The following is a 16,563-nucleotide window of genomic DNA, read 5'->3' as shown; positions in this document are numbered from 1 at the left end:
CCATCTACTTCCCCATAGTTTAATTTCCGAGCAGGTTGATCTTTTTCATTAACCTTATCATATTTCTTGCCTCATTCAATAGATAAACATCGCTTTCCCAATTGGTCGCAGATTTGTCGGCTATAATTGGCCTTTAACTTTCCTCCCATTTTCAGTTTTGGTATTCACAATTTTTGAGGCCTTCAGTATGTAATTTTTAAGTCCCCTGAGTTCGAAAAAAAAAGTGGCTTTTACACAATTGGCTTCATCTCTCTACAAATTACACGTAATGTTTCTAAATAACTCAAAAAATGGCCGAGTACGGTTTTATTTTAAGTGATCCTGCAGAACCTTTAGAGCAATTAGCTTTGCGACAAGATCGGTGAACCGGAAATGCCGGAAATTTAATATATTTTTTCTTAAGTTTTTAGGGTTGATTTCACGAAATAGTTTTTAACGATTTTCTTTAAATTTGATACAATTTTTTTTTTTCTTTTATTGAAATATTTTACTTGGAAAATTCCATGGAAATCACCTTTTTTGGTGTGTAGAGAGAGGAAGTGGTAAAAGGATTAATTAATATCTGAATGATATTAGTAGCTGTAAATATATAAGTAATATTAAGATTTTAAGCACATCATTTGACCTGAAGTTAAATTTACAGTTTCAGAATGTTATACTGTTTTGAAAATTTTCACAATTGCAATAATGGGGGTGGGAGAGCGGGTAAAAATACTCGATTTATATATCGATGGCGTATCTATTTATACTCCCTGATGACCAAAAGAAAGTAGAAGGTCCAGCTAGACGGCGGTTGGAAGTGCACTGTTCGAGTTTAGAAGTGATGGTTGGTCAGACGGGAACGGAAGTCGGAAGTGACGCGTCATGTCCTCGGGGAGTAAAATGCACTTTGCAGCCGCTCTCTCTCTCTCCTACTAGCAGCGCTTTCTCTTTCTCCCCCTCTCTACCGTCCAGGAAAGACTGATATCCTTCTATTATCAATTTATATTCCGAGACATAATGAATTACTTTAAATATTTAATAGAATTTGAATGTTTTATCGCATAATTTTGGGCTAGAACTCGTTTCAGTTAGTCAGTCTTCTGTCTCCTCTAACAAAGTCCGGTAGATGTTTCGATCTTTCCTTCCAGTACTGCTCCATCTGTAACCAAACATTGTTTTCGAATCATTAGACATATTGTTGTATCACCTTTGTTTTCAAAACTTTTTTTAATGGGACGTCGTTTTTATTGTTATTGTTATTTCATTTTTTGGAAGGTTCTTAGAAGGCTGGGATGTCAAGCATTTTTGAAAAAATTTGGATTTTTGTGCTGCAGAAATTTTTATAAAGGCTCATTAATAATAGTATACTTTTTCTTTAACTTGAGTAGTAATGTAAACATTGTTCAATCCAGACTGCAGACCTGGAACGTATTTTCCATGATCGTGCCTGGCGATCTCAGCTGGCAGGTATACGAGGGTTGGCTGAAAAGTAATGCACATGCTTGCCGAGCGCGTACGAAAAGCTTCAAAAAGCGCGCGAGGTAGCATTTGGAAGTCACATTTCCCCTTATTACGTATGCGCAGTTTGGACTCGTTGCGTTCAGCCAGTGTATTTCTAGACGCCGAAGTATGGACACGTGTACTGGTGCTATGTCACTGCGAGATAAACGGCGTGCTGTTATCGAACTTTCTTTTGAATATTGTGACAGGGGACGAATCATAGGTCCATCATTACGACCCAGAAGAGAAAAGGCAGTGCATTGAATATCGACATGCGTCTTCTCCTCGGCCGTAAAAGTTAAAAACACAATCGTCCGCAAAAAAAATTCGTCTTACTGTGTTTTGGGATGCTCACCAAGTTTATGTGACCGGTTTTCTGGAACCAGGGGCAACGGTAAATTCTTCTCGGTACGTCCAGACTCTAAGAAACCTCCGAAGTCGAGATTATCGTGTAAGAGGCAGCTTGGCACCAATAATCTTGCAACATGACAACGCTCGTTCTCACACCTCGAAACTGCAGAGGCTCTGGAAAAACTGAAGTTTGAACCAATTCCACACCCTCCTTATTCCCCGGATCTTGTTCTCTGCGATTTTTATTTGTTTCCTCTACTCAAGAGAGACCTCAAGGGTAATCACTACTCCTCAGACGATGAGGTGAAGGCAGCTGTCAATTCCTGGATTCAAGAGGCGGAATGGAAAAACTTGTTTCACGTTGGGAGAAATGTATTAGCGTTAATGGTGACTACATTGAATAGTAATACATAATTGTGAAGCTTAAGAATTGCACTTTAATATACTTTCTGTCCGAACTTGATAACACTTTTCTTTCCCCCTCTCCTAGCATGTTGTGTGCATTACTTTTCAGCCAACCCTTGTATATTTCGGCGGAGTCAAAATAAATCGAGCCCCATTGGTAGAATCAATTATCATGGATTCTCTTACAATTTTATGATTAGCATACCTTCAGATTTAATTTTATACTATTAGTGCTCAGGATAATGGCATTATTTTATATATTTACATATGTTTTATGAGTTTAGTTCTTATTTATTTGATCTTAGTCTAATTTTACATTTATAATTGTATTATTGAGTAAGGAGCTACTGTAGCCGTGCGGTTAGAAGCGAGCCAAGATGTATTCTTGTTTCGGTTCCCGGTCTAGGCATTGAATGTTTAATATGAGAAAGTAGTAAAGTATGTTAGGCAGTTATATAGACCAGACCCGCAATGCTAAGATGTATTGTTGGTTTAGTGGGTTCGATTCCCGGTCTAGGCCTTGGATTTTATTTAATGGTTAATATGAGAAATTTATAGTAAAGTATGTTAGGCGGTTATAGGCTAGACCCGCAAAGCTAAGATGTATTGTTGGTTTAGTGGGTTAGATTCCCCTGGTCTAGGCCTTGGATTTTATTTAATGGTTAATATGAGAAATTTATAGTAAAGTATGTTAGGCGGTTATAGGCTAGACCCGCAAAGCTAAGATGTATTGTTGGTTTAGTGGGTTAGATTCCCCTGGTCTAGGCCTTTGGTCTTATTTCGTAGTTAATATGAGAACTTTATAGTAAAGTATGCTTGGTCGTCCCCTCCGTCCACGACACCTAATTCGGAGGTAAAGCCCACCTGATAATAAATTAGACATTACTTTATTTTACTTTTTCTATTATTGAGTGACGACAGCCAAAATGGTTGGTGATAATATTGATGAATTTTTATTTACCTAAACCAGTAACTTTTAAGACCGATCAGTAATATATTGTTTGAAGCAACACAATCTAGGTATGTGGGAAAAAGTTGAGCTTACAGTAACAAAAGCGAGACCTAGAACAGTACCATTTCCTTATTACTAGGCGGGTAGCCTCTAGTGGACCGCAATGCGGAAGACCTTAGCTGACTTGACACTACTAATGAAGTAGGCCTAAACCACTGGGTGCTTCTTCAGTTATCTTTAAAGAGTTTAACTTTAACAAAAGAACAAAAATAAATAAAAGCGCAATAACATTAGCAAAAGCTTTTTGTGTCCGCTGTCTCTTTGAACGTCCTTCTTCTAATTCTCTCTCAGCAATAGACTCTAGGAATACAAATTTCTCTTCAAGGGAGAAGTTGTACCGTTTTCTTAAGAACTGCTGTTCATTACGAGCATATGTTTAATTATCCAAACATCAGCCATACAAATCAGGCTCATTGAGTCTTTGTTAATTACTTTTCAGTAAGACTAAATATTGCAATTATTGAGTAAATGGTAGTTGGACGTTAAGTCCCGCCTGAAAAAATAGGCGATTACTTTACTTTACTGCAATTATTGAATCTATAAGTAATTATTAATCATCTATAATTATCTATAGTAAATTATAGTCTGGGTCAAGTCAGGCAATAGGGGGGATGGGGCGAGATCACTTGCGGAAGTTCCTCTTATTACAATTCTTACCGTATTTACCCAGACATTACGTCGAACTATTCACTTTTCCGTTCAATTTTTTCTCTTTTTAATCAATTTAAAATTAAACGACTCACACACGTGGAACCCACACACTAGACTTGAAAGACAAGCAATGACAAAACTTGCGAAACTCTTTACTGACTGCTTGGACGACGCTCCAAATTGCCCATAGAACTCATACGTTTAATATACAGTACTATCCTCAAACCTATGTGGACTTACGGACTAGAGCTGTGGGGCTCAGCCAAACCTACAGAAACATACGGACAGTACAAACATTTCAGTCAAAACTACTGCCGACAAATAGCTGACGCTCCTTTCTACGGTGACTAACCTCATTCTTCACTACGACCTCAACATTCCATTCGTACAACTCGCCAAGACGAAATATCACAAGTTCCATACTGCTCTCTCTACTTGCTCTAATCCTCTTGTGCAGTCACTCGCCTCCACTGACATCCCTAACACTCCTACTCGCCGTCTGAATCGCCAGAACTATACTGCTCTCTCTACTTGCTCAAATCCTCGTACAATCTCTCGCCTCCTCTGACATCCCACATACTCCTACTCGCCGACTGAATCGTCAGAACTATACTGCTTTCTCTAATTGCCCTAATTCTTTTATGCAGTCACTCGCCTCCTCTGATATCCCTAACACTTCTACTCGTCGACTGAATCGCCAGAATTATACTGCTCTCTCTACTTGCTCTAATCCTCGTGTAAAGTCTCTCGCCTCCTCTGACATCCCTAACAATCCTACAACGCCAGTGGCCCCGCGACTTCCTTGCAGTCTGAAGACCTAAATGCCATCCTTCTCCTATAGAGAGTGCTACCGCTGGTTAGTTTCTCTTCTCCTGCTCCTCCCGCACCAGTTCATCATATTTACCTCCTATTTACTCATTGTATACATGTATACAGATTGTAAATTATTAAATAAATAAATAAAGATTTAGTCCCAAATTTAAATCTAATTAAATTTAAATTAAATAGATGGCAAGACTGCACTAGTTACTTTAAGGTAAAAGCCTGACCACCCTCTCCCAGAAGTCCCCCTAAAACAAATTTTAACCATGCTTAAAGAAATTCAGAAGCTTTATTGAGAAAAACTTAAATAAAAACTTCAAACTCGATTCAGCAAAGTTTTTACTTGCGGTTAAATCGATTATTGGACCAAAAAAAACTACCTGGTAACGTCCTCTATTGGCACTAAATTTTGAAAATGTCAACTTCCGGTGTTTGTTTTTTCGTGTTTGACTTCCGTTGGATACAAATAAACATACATACACACGTACACACTCTCAGAAAGAGAGGAAGACACTAAAATACGATCAATTTTCAATGAAATCTCAAAACACGATTACAGTACTACCATTTTTTTACTTGTGATGTAAAAGAAAGATAAGTTAGGGTAACTTAACACCAATTCCCGCCTTCCTCCTCCCCCAAAACCAATATGGACGATAATAACCAATCTAATTTAATTTTAGTTCATTGTTTATCCAGAGATCGGCTCTCTTTGTTATGGTTATCTAAAGAGAAGGTCGTGTTCAGCGATGGTAATAGTATTCTGTGTTATACAGATTGTTAAATTAGACGTGTTAGAGATAATAACAATGACAAATCATTCATGCAGCTAAATCAAGCTGCGGGCCAGAGCCGTAAACTTATTACTATGGGCAGGGAGGGGAACCGTACAATAACTTTCGGTCCTGTGAGTGGATTCTGCTCTTGTGTATCTCAATTATAATCAGATAATTAACTTCTCATCTTATTGGCTGGCTGTATAGGAAGTTAATTAATATGGATCAATAATAATTTTACACTAATTAAAATTTGGAATTGAAATTTGATAGATTAATTTACTGCTAGCTATTTGAGTATTGAGTACAATCTGCACTTCCTTCATCTACTTTGTAAGAGGAAGTTTTGAAATTTTTCGTAGATTTTACCGGAAATGACGCAGAAAAAAATTGATGTAAATACCTTCCTCTTACTGTTATTATCACAGTTCCAACTCAAAACGTAAATAAAATCGAGCAACCGGAAATACTTCATTACTGATTTTTTTTTTCTTCAGTTTGTACTGTCAAGTTTAAAGTGAGGTGGATACGTAATTGAGGTCGAATTCTCTACTCCTAACTGAGTAATCTCCCTCTGGTGATGGATGAAAATCCAAAATCTGTCAGTTATACAACAAAACATGCGCACTACGAAGGATAAAAATCAGCGATATTATCCAGCGTTACGGAACTAACCAAATTATCAACGTATACATATCTTTATGTATGATACGAAGTGTGGCTATTAAATAACGAGACTATTGCTGTAAAAGGTTTTATTTTAAATTTATACATATTTAGTTATTATCACCTTCAATATACACCCCTCCCCTATCCCTACAACGCTCCATGCGAATTTACCATTGCTCGAAATACAGGGCTGGAAGTCTTTTTCTGTAAGCTCCTGCTTGACGCGTGCCGCTTTTTCTTTCACAGCTTCAAAGGACTGAAATCGTGTTCCTTTTAATACAGATTTGACTTTGGGGAACAAATAAAAGTCACATGGGGCCACCAGGTCAGGCGAATAAGGCGGTTGGCCTAAAACTGGGATGTTGTACTTGGCTAGAAACGTCTTGACAGACAATGTCTTGATGGAGAACCCATGACTTGTTCTTCCACAAATCGAGTCACACTTTCACGGAGTTGAGCATGCAACTCACGGTAGTGATGTTGATTAATTATAATCGATATTTCATCCGTTTTGGACGTGGAATGGGCGACCCAGGCGGTCATCATCTCCGACGCCTTCTCGGCCATCTTGGAAACGCTTGAACCACTCAAAAACTCGCGCACGTAATAAACATTCATCGCCATAAACTTCTTTTAATAAAAGATAAGTTTCAGTAGCGGTTTTACCCAGTTTCATGTGAAATTTTACGACAATTCGTTGCTTTACTACTTGTGTACTATCATGTTTTTTCGGCAAAACGAAACTAACACCTCTTACACAAACGACGATTCCGGTCAGACAGATTTCTCTACAAGCAAGTGAGACGCTGCAATTGAAAGAGAAGGCTTTACGCTGCACAGCTGTCGGTCGTTAAGATTTGGCGCATGTATAGTACTTCTGTATCAGCATCAGTCTCGTTATTTAATAGCCACACCTCGTATATCTCGTATACATCTACATCCCCTTTGGGATACTAAATGGACAAAAAAAAAAATAATGCAAAGGGATGGTTTGCAGATCCTCTTTGTTCATGCCCAGATTATCGCTTCAAATTTTAATATCCCAAAGTGCTTACTCTAATTCGGCCCTTTCGAGCCTCTTTTGGGCTTTTATTTTATTTATTTTTCTTTATTCTCTGTGGTAAAACTTGGTAGAGATGATCGTCATGAAATCACTTTTGGGATTCTCTTTTTTTAACCTTAATCTTTGTAATAAATCAGCTGTGAACACATACGTCTTTCTGTTACTTGAATTCTCGAAAGTTTTAGCTCAAAACTTTTCTGCCAATTCCAAACGTTTCATATTAATGATTTAATTATATTATCATTTGAAGAGGAAACGCTCATTTCCTCTTTTTTACCGGGAAAACTCAATTTTGATCTCAAATCGGACATTTCCGGTAAAGCTCAAATTCTAAAATCTGCACGATTGTTATAAATTCTCTTAGTGACGTAAGAGAAATTAGGAAGTATTGCGATCGTTGCAACTTTGATCTTCTTTCCCTTTTTTTTTAAAAATCTCGAAACGGAAGTACTATATTAATGATTTAATTGATTATATATTTTAATGGATTTATATTTGTACTTTGTGATTTTTCCCCAAAAACATTTCGATCGATTTCTTTAAACATTGCTTCTGTGTTAATCTATAAAACTTATCTCATAAAATCTTACAGAATTTTATGAGAATTTTCAATTCAATTTACTTCCGGACCCCCCATTATTGGCCAAAACCTTTAGATTTATACCGTTTATATACTATATTTAGTGAGCATTAAATATATGTTTACAATACTGTCAAAAGATGGGGGTCGTTATAAACCGTTTAACAGACTTTATCTAGGGTTTGGAGTGTCGCTGCAAGAGGTTGCTGTGATCATTTCTTACAGCTGTAGCTAAAGAGGCTCAGATAAAGTGAATATATATATATCTATATCTATAATCTTACTAGAGGAAGTCATTAGGGTTTTACCGCGTTGCCTCACTTTTGCCTATCTCGCTCATTAAATTTTAAGGACTGATTCTCTGATTAGTCAAGCACACTTGCCCCCTCCTCCTACACACAGCTTCATGTAGGATAATTGATCCTTCTGCCAGCTTAATGAGAAATACTTACTACTAATAACCTAACTCCTTAACAAAAACTTACAGTTAAGTATAATGGTTGATTAAACTCCAAAAAAGATACACAAATCAGCAATTACCTGTCATCTCATTAATACTATCATTTCAGTAATTTTACTGTATTAACTTTTCATTAATATTTCTTCGAATTTATTAGATGTCACAGACACTAATGCTGGGGCTATAATTGCTATTTATACCAGTTACAGAGCTAACTTTTCTCTACAATTCGGTAAAGAATTCATTAAAATCGGAACAATATGTAGAGAAAGATATAGAACTATTTGCAAAATCTGCAACATTTATTCTTTTCCTTTACTATCTCCTTAATAAAAACTTACAGTTTAAAAAGTTAAGTATAACGGTAGATTAACCCTTATTCTAATAACTGGAGAGATCTTTTTAATGAAATTAAAGGTAGAAATTTGAACTTAAATAGCAAAATCAAACTGCGAATACAGTACTTTCCCTTAAGAGGAGTAAGAGAAGTTAATCTGCAATTACAGTACTTACCCTTTAAAAGGCAGAGTGAAATTCTAAACGCACGATAGCAATAGTTTCCTTGAGTAGGTGTAAGAGCATTATGGTATTTTAGAGTCACAAATTGAAACTAACCAGTTCTTTGTGCTAAATTTTATCAAAATAGGACTAAGCGTTATACAAATACATGTTAGTAATAATAGTTTTAGAGAGAGACTTACTTTCTTGGGGACTCCTCCTTAACAGGCACATCGTCGAGACTTCTAAAATGCAAATCTATATAAAATTTCGATTCGAATGGGCACTTCATTCATGAAAATCGATTCACGCGTCGATACGCACTCGTTGAAACGAGTGCCATACTTCCCTTAACAGGTGTAAGAAGAGCAGAACATCGCTTTAATATTACGTAGGGGTGCCCTAACCCTTTCATCCTGCCAAATTTTTTTCAAAATCGGACTGATTTACAGAATTATTATTAATACTAATGAGATTAACTTATCTTTCTTTTGATGTAACATCATCGAGACCCTCAAATTGCTCATCTACATGAAATTCCGAATCGAATGATACCTCACACATGAAAATCGGTTTGTGCGTTTAGGCGCAAAGTTGTTTACAAAAAAGGTAACAACAACAAGAACAATTTTTGAAAATGCCGTTTTTGCTCATTTTCAGCAACTTTTTTTTCGAAATTTGTTTGCAAAGAAAATTACAGTCATAAAGGAGGATTTGTCCTATATTTTAAAGAAAATTTGGGAATTTTATCTTTTATAGAAAAAGAGAAAAAAATTGTCAAAGTTGGGTGTTTTTCAACGTTACGCTTTTTCCTGCACTTTTTGACGATCAACTCTTATACAACTGTCCTACCAAAGCTGGGGGCTTCGAGCTCTTCAATCATTTCGTCCTTCTAATGCTCGAAATGACGTTTTAAGTCTAAATGTGAAATTATGAACCGGAAACTTCTTAGTTTTGTCCGATGAACATTTTTAACTGAAACAAAATAACAATTTAAGAATTAAAAGTTAAAAAACTGAAGATAAAATAGAAATAAATTATTAATTAAAAAAAAAATATATGAAAAAGGATATTTTTTCCCCCCGAAAGTAACGCTTGGATAGAGCCCTTGGTGAGGAACATCCTAACCCTATATTTGGGTCATGCCGTGCAATGGTCCAGCATTGATGTCCTAGTTTCCTGGCAAATGTTTTTCAATTCGTGGTAAAATATTTTCAAATAAAAGTATAAGATCAGCAGGTACTTACTGCTGCAACACTTTACGGGAAAAGGAAAATTTCTTTTACTGAAATAAGAAAATAATAGTAAACAAGAAAATAAACAACGGAGTTTTATTAATGCTGAAGTTGAGGAAGAAAAGGGTATGGCCAGACGAGGTGAGGGAGCCGCTTAGAGTAGAGGGTTTAACGTTATGTCTAGATACGTTCCCGGTATACTGGCTGAAAAAGTGGGACGAGATATCCTCCTGGCTCACGGGTCCCCAGGTCTCACTTATTGCTGGCGCTCCATCACACTTCCACTTGCCAGTCTACTGGGTTACGCGCCAGGGCTTATTTCTCTTGTAAAGCACAGTCTCCGCTATAAATAATGGGATGAACATGCGTTGGATCCTCTCATATGAAGCGCCAGGAGAATAGTTGAACATAGTCTGCCAGTATGGGGAAGTCAGGAGAAGACGCGACTTAACGGACTTTAATATGATACCAAGTTTGTCTTTGTGGGTTGGTCGTCACGGACTTGGAGGTGGTTGTTGCTGCTTGGCCAAAGATAAGCGGGTAAACTGGGAATATTTATTGAGAGAACTTAAGTTCTCTGGAGCACTTTGAATGTGAGACATTTTTGTAAATCTAGTATTACTCTTTTACTTCTTCCAACTCTTACTTCTTGTAAGGGGAACTGTTGCGATCGTGACCAAAATGTTTTACCGGAAATATTAAAGCAGAATAAGCAACTTTTACAAAATTTAAAAAAAATTAATTTAATTTTACTGAATGCAGCCAATAATAATAAAATGATAAAATATAAGGGAGGGTTAGCGTACCAGATTCCCTGAGTTCGAATCCACCTTCCGGATCTTAGATTTTCACTTCCTAGAAGCACGATACCTTCCGGTGAAACAACACCGGAAGTTCTTCTAGGGCACTATACTCTGGTAAAACTAGAGAGATAAGCAGCACTCCTTTGGTAGATAGTTAAAGTCTACTGCACAGTCGGTTCTTGCAAGTTTAGAATGAAATCATATTGGAATGAAATTAAACATTTCCTTATCAGCTCTGTCTAGAGTGGGGCTGCATGAGTGCACTTCTTAGAGTACCATTAGGGAGCTAAGTATCTAGTGTCTGTCTCAAAAAGAAGGCTTCGACGTCTGACAAGATTAGATGTGAACCTCTGGACGCTTCAGACTCCAGTTGGTCCTTCAGCTTTTCCTGTATCAGTATTGCACTTATCATTAAATAATCTTAGTAAAACACACTATACAGGCACAAAACAAAATCGTTTGCCATTATTCTCTGGACATCCATCTGCGTGGATTCAATAATTGATTGATTGAAAATTGATTTTAGGGAGGGACACCCAGAACAAATGGTGCTCTTATAATTTGTTTTTTTTTTTTCCTTTATTCTTAAATACGCAACTGCGAAATACATAAACGCAACAAGCAAATATGATAGCTACAGTATAGTACATCATAAATGTGAAATATAAAAGTGAAATAAAATAAAATAATATAAAGTAAAACGAAATAAAATAATAAATAAATAAGCAAAAAACATAAAACCACTGGAATAGCGTGAATGAAGGCCATCCAACGATGACCATCATAAGTCGGTTAATGTAAATACCGAATGATTTGAATATGAAGGATGGCCTTGTTTATCTCAGCGACCAGGTGATATCGAGGCCATCGGCGCCTCAGTGCCTGCGAGAAGGATTTGACGGAGAGGTTAGTGCAGGACAGGTTGCTGATTAAGGGATTATGGTGTAGGTAAGGTTTGGAGTGGAATTTGATGTAGCGGGGGTCTGGGCAAGGTTAGAAACAAGATGGGATTTGCTCTCTTATAATTTAAAGTGAAATCCCAAATCTTTCACTTAATGTAAATCCATCAGTTATACGTTTTAGGAAATCTATCTACCACGTAAAAGAAAGATATTCATACTAGGCTTGGAGCTAGCAGAGAATTATTTCAGAATTTGGCATTACTGCATTGTAGATCTGCAAGAGAGTGTAAGCGTTACTGACATTGGACAAAATTCCGTCCGGACTTCCTGCACTAATATCTAATATAGCCTGACACTGGTATTAATCTATTCTGACAGATTAAAGTATACTTTAATGCTAGGGGCACGTTGAAAGGGTGAAGTAAAGAAAGAAAGAAGTACAATAGGAGGGGGGATAGAGAAGGAGAGTGACGAATATTAATAAGTGTGTAAATTGGGCGACAGGAAGTGAACTATGCAAGGGTGGCAGTTGTAGCGGGATGGACGGACAGTTCCGGCGGGCGCGGCAATAGATGTGGGTGTATTCCATTCATCCAGGGGCGCCAACATAAGCTTTCTAATACCTGTCAAGTGCCATTCATTAAACTCTACTTGAGATGGTATGTTGGTTTATTGGCCTGCTACCTCCTCCTCCCTCTCTCTCACTTCTGTAAACATCATCAATACCACCTCCCAGAGTGTGATCAATATCTAAACCGGCTTCACTCAGCTACTGTTTGTTTTCTCTTTTTACGCGTTCCTCTAACTAACTATTAAACCTAATAGAATAGAAGGGATTTCCTTAACTTCCTGTTACGTCTAGGAGTAGAAGTGTTTGGTTTGGAAGAAAAGTTTTTCGGATTTTGTAATGTGCACTTTCCGAACCGCATTTTCTGGATGAAATATTTGCTTAAACCTTTGTTATTCAAATCGTGAAAAGCTAAATCTTTATATTTCGATTGTTTCCGGCCTGGATACTATAATTTTGGCGTCAAAATCCCAGAACCAGTACTATTTTAACGTACGGATTTTTCCAGTTATTATTTTTAATTTATTATTTTATTTCATTTTATTAATTCCTCTTGTACTGTCTCTCGCTTCCTCTGACATCCCTAATACTCCTCGCCGACTGAAGCGCTAGTGGCCCCGCGACTTCCTTGTAGGCTCAAGACCTAAATCATTATTCTCCTATCTCTCCTCTCTCCTCCTCGTATTCTTCTACCACTGGGTGCTACCGCTGGGTAGTTTCTCACCTCCTGCTCTCCTCCCGCATCAGTTCATTACTCTCTCCATATTTGCCGATTGTATACAGCATACAATATATACAGATTGTAAATTACAAAATAAATGAAAAAAAATTATTATTTTACTTATTTTATTTTTTCTTTGAGATTTTGTTTTAATTTGTCTTGATTCGATTTTCTTTAATCTTTGGACAATCAGTGTATACGTAGTGCACCAGCACTACTACATTGTCGATTTACGTTTATTTCAAGCATAATTCGCGTTGGAAAATGTTTCTTTTATACAACCATTTCCGTGCAATGTAAGTTGCACCTTTATGTTATAATGGAGAGTAGATACATTTTTCTGAAAACATTTATAGTTTTCCGAACATAATCATAAGTTTTCATCACTTCTGGCGTGTTCTCACCAGATTTTTTTTCAACTCATTTAATTATTTTAATTGTTTTTTTTTGTATTAATTTCCGGTTTCTGTATTTTCTGTTACAGGTAAAGTGAGAAAGCACTGCGGGTTTGGTTTGTTTCAGCAGCCAACACGCAAGGACACTGCCGATATGGTGAGTCTCTCCATATCATTATTTATTCTGATATTTATTAATTATTTTAATTAAAACTTTTCAGCAGCACTTAGGGGTTTTTAATAAATTTATGGTATTTATTTTAACCAATTCCGTGAATTATAAAAGATATTCTTGGGGTAATATCGATGCTTTAATTTTTTTGATTTATTTCAAATAAGTTTCTCTATAAAATCACCTATCTGGACTTCGCTGAAATAATAATTATTATTAGTATTATTTACATATTTTATGATAGAGCTGTGGTGTTCAACCAAACGCATAAATCTCCTAAGGATTCATTCCCTTCAATCTAAAATACTTCGAATTATTGAACGTCCCCATCTTTCTAACTTGGCGTACAGATACATCTGATTTTAAGCTCTTAGTTTAAGAATAAGATACATATTTTCAAATTGTGATCTCCGAATAAGAGAGCACTCTGGTAGCTGGTTGGTTGAAGGGCTGCTGCAATGGTTGTGATTGCTGTTGCAATTGAGGCTGCTTCTGTTGCAGCTGTTGTGAACTATTGTAAACACTCTAATTTATGCCTCGAACCTGGACTATACACACTGACCTTAACATTCCTTTTGTCACAACAAGTCGCTGAAAACACGATACAGAAAACTCCACTTCAGCCTGCAATCTCATATAAATCCTCTAGCACAAAAATCTTTCTTCTGGAACTCTTCCTGATAACCCGGACAAGACGCCTTAAGAGACAGTGGCCTCGTGATCTCCTCTCCTGTGAAGAGAGTGGACTAACAGTCTCATGTTTTGATGTATTACCACTGGGGTAACTTCTCCACTCGTTTGCTTCATTTGTTACTCTGTTATCATTGTTACTTATAGCGCCAACGAGCTGATTGCAGCACAAATTAACGAGAAAAAACTAACATATTTTTTGATAATAAGCCTCTGTTAAATCCAACTCAGAGGTAGTTGGCTACCCCATTCATATGACTACTAAACCGTAGAAGTAAAAAAAAAAAAAAAAAATTGCTTTCAAAAGGAAATGGAGAGTTTTTACTGAATAAATTTTTTGCGCTCAAATTTCAAAGTTTAGTTTAGAAGGTAACGTAATTTTAAGGTTATAGAAAGTCACCGTTTCTAATTTTCTAGACACTCACGGCATATCCTTGACATAAAGGTTCATCACTTCCGTTTAAAATCCCCCCCCCCAAATAGCACTATTGATTTAATTGGGGTTTTTAGGAAGAATCGTGACGTCATGTTTCCTTTATCACTATCACTTTAATATTATAGTGAGAATGTACAACTATAAATGGCAAATTCCAAGTTTCAGCCATTTTTTGATTATATATAATGACGTGTGAGGATTCAAGCCTGTTATTTATAGTTAACATCTGGGTAACTTAATGTTGATATTTATTTTTTGTAGAAAATGTTCTTGGACCATTAAATACTGGCGCTACAGTTTAGTTAAGTATGAATAACAAATTTCCCAGTAAGCTGGCCGATAAAAGGGTTGTTGCAACATTCTAGGATATGCCGTGGCTGATATTGCGGGGGCGGTTATGCCTCCAGTTCCTAGACTTAGAACATCCACAAACTAGCTCTCTAGTTCTTTATCTAGCCTCACTTCCGCTTCAACACCCAACTAGCTAATTCGGTTTTCTTCTGGAGAGGTATCTTTTAATGTATTTCAAACTATTGATTATACTGACGATAATTTATTATAAATTCTAAAGTACTTTATTACTTCATACTCTTCAAACTTTGATATGACGTGAAATCAAACTGAACATAGTCCTGACTCGCTAAATGTTCGTCTATTCAAAAAGAAGACTAAAAAGAAAGGTTAACCCCGGATGAACAGCTGAAACGATTTTTCCTTTTTCTTTTTTTTTTTTTTGAAAAGAATCGTTCAAAAGAAGAAATCAAGCAGAGATAGGAAATCTTTTCCTGGCATACGGATTTTCCGCTTCTATTCAACGTGGATGACATGCGGAGGCGGCGAGGCAAGGCCGGAAAGAGGATCTTTTCTTCTTCCAAACACTGAAGATGGAAAGGTCATCTATCGCTCTTCATTTTTTTTCTTTTTCTGTTCAAATCTTTCTTTTTCTTTTTTGTATCAGTAAGCCTGTTCAGCAAATCAGATTGTTTCTAGTAAGGGCATTAGCCGGAAATATCTTCAGCATGTTCGTAAATAAGAGAACTTCCTATACAATAGAATTATCCTCATCTAAAATGTGTCACATCTTCTTCCTTATAACTTTACAAAGTATAAAAAGTATAATTTCACGTTTTCTGCTTTGAATTCGGGCGCCCCTGGTATGAAGTACGAGTCTAACTTTACAATTCTAAAGTATTATATCTGCAATAAATGTCAAAACCCTTAAACAAGAATTAGGTTTCATTAAATTTATTACATTATTTTTTACAAAATTGTGTATCAATATATAATCTCCCAGTTTTGAGGGATCCTATTTTGATTTTCGTGTGTCCTTATTTAGGTTATTGGGTACAGCAAAAGTTTATATTTCCTGTGAAAAATCAAGCTGGAAAATCTGCAGGATCGCATAATTTCTCTTAAGAGGGGTAAGAGGAAGTTAATTACAAATTAACTTCTGAAGCCATTTCCGCTTGTAACCCCCATTTCGAACGTTTTATCACGAAATAACAATGAGTGAATTATAAATCAAAATAAGGGGAAATCTGTAAATTAGAACTTGAGAGTTGTGTTTCGTGAAATTGATAATGTCAGTGTTGATCCGAGAATTTTCAAATAAGGAAAAACCTAATTAATTTCAACCAAGGAGGAAAAAAATAAGGGACAGTTTTAAATTCTAAAAAAAAAAAAAAAAAAAAAAATCTGCAGAAGACAACCCTTTCAATAAGTTTAGGATGGGGATTATTAAAAACTCGTCAAAAGACTATAGGATGGGTGAGAGGGAAATGTTAAGTTGCTGCCAACTTAATTTGGGAATACTTTGTTTCCACACTATTTTCGGCAATTTCTAAATTCAAAGCTGTAGCCCTCCTCCAAAGC

General features: G+C 36.5%; 1 protein-coding gene across 3 annotated transcripts in view; it reads left to right on the top strand.

Moving 5' to 3' along the window:
* LOC141458431 (cubilin) overlaps nt 1-16,563 on the top strand; it is a 159,706-nt gene that overhangs the window by 23,911 nt on the left and 119,232 nt on the right. For all 3 annotated transcript variants that reach the window (XR_012460941.1, XM_074136392.1, XM_074136391.1), the window contains exon 2: nt 13,483-13,550. The gene's annotated coding sequence lies outside the window, so the exon portion shown is untranslated. The remainder of the gene's footprint in view (nt 1-13,482; nt 13,551-16,563) is intronic.

The sequence above is a fragment of the Rhodnius prolixus genome, unplaced genomic scaffold (genome assembly GCF_049639745.1).
Source record: "Rhodnius prolixus isolate KJV_2025 unplaced genomic scaffold, Rpr scaffold_5, whole genome shotgun sequence".
Classification (NCBI taxonomy): Eukaryota; Metazoa; Arthropoda; class Insecta; order Hemiptera; family Reduviidae; genus Rhodnius; species Rhodnius prolixus.
This window is presented reverse-complemented; position numbering and strand designations above follow the sequence as displayed.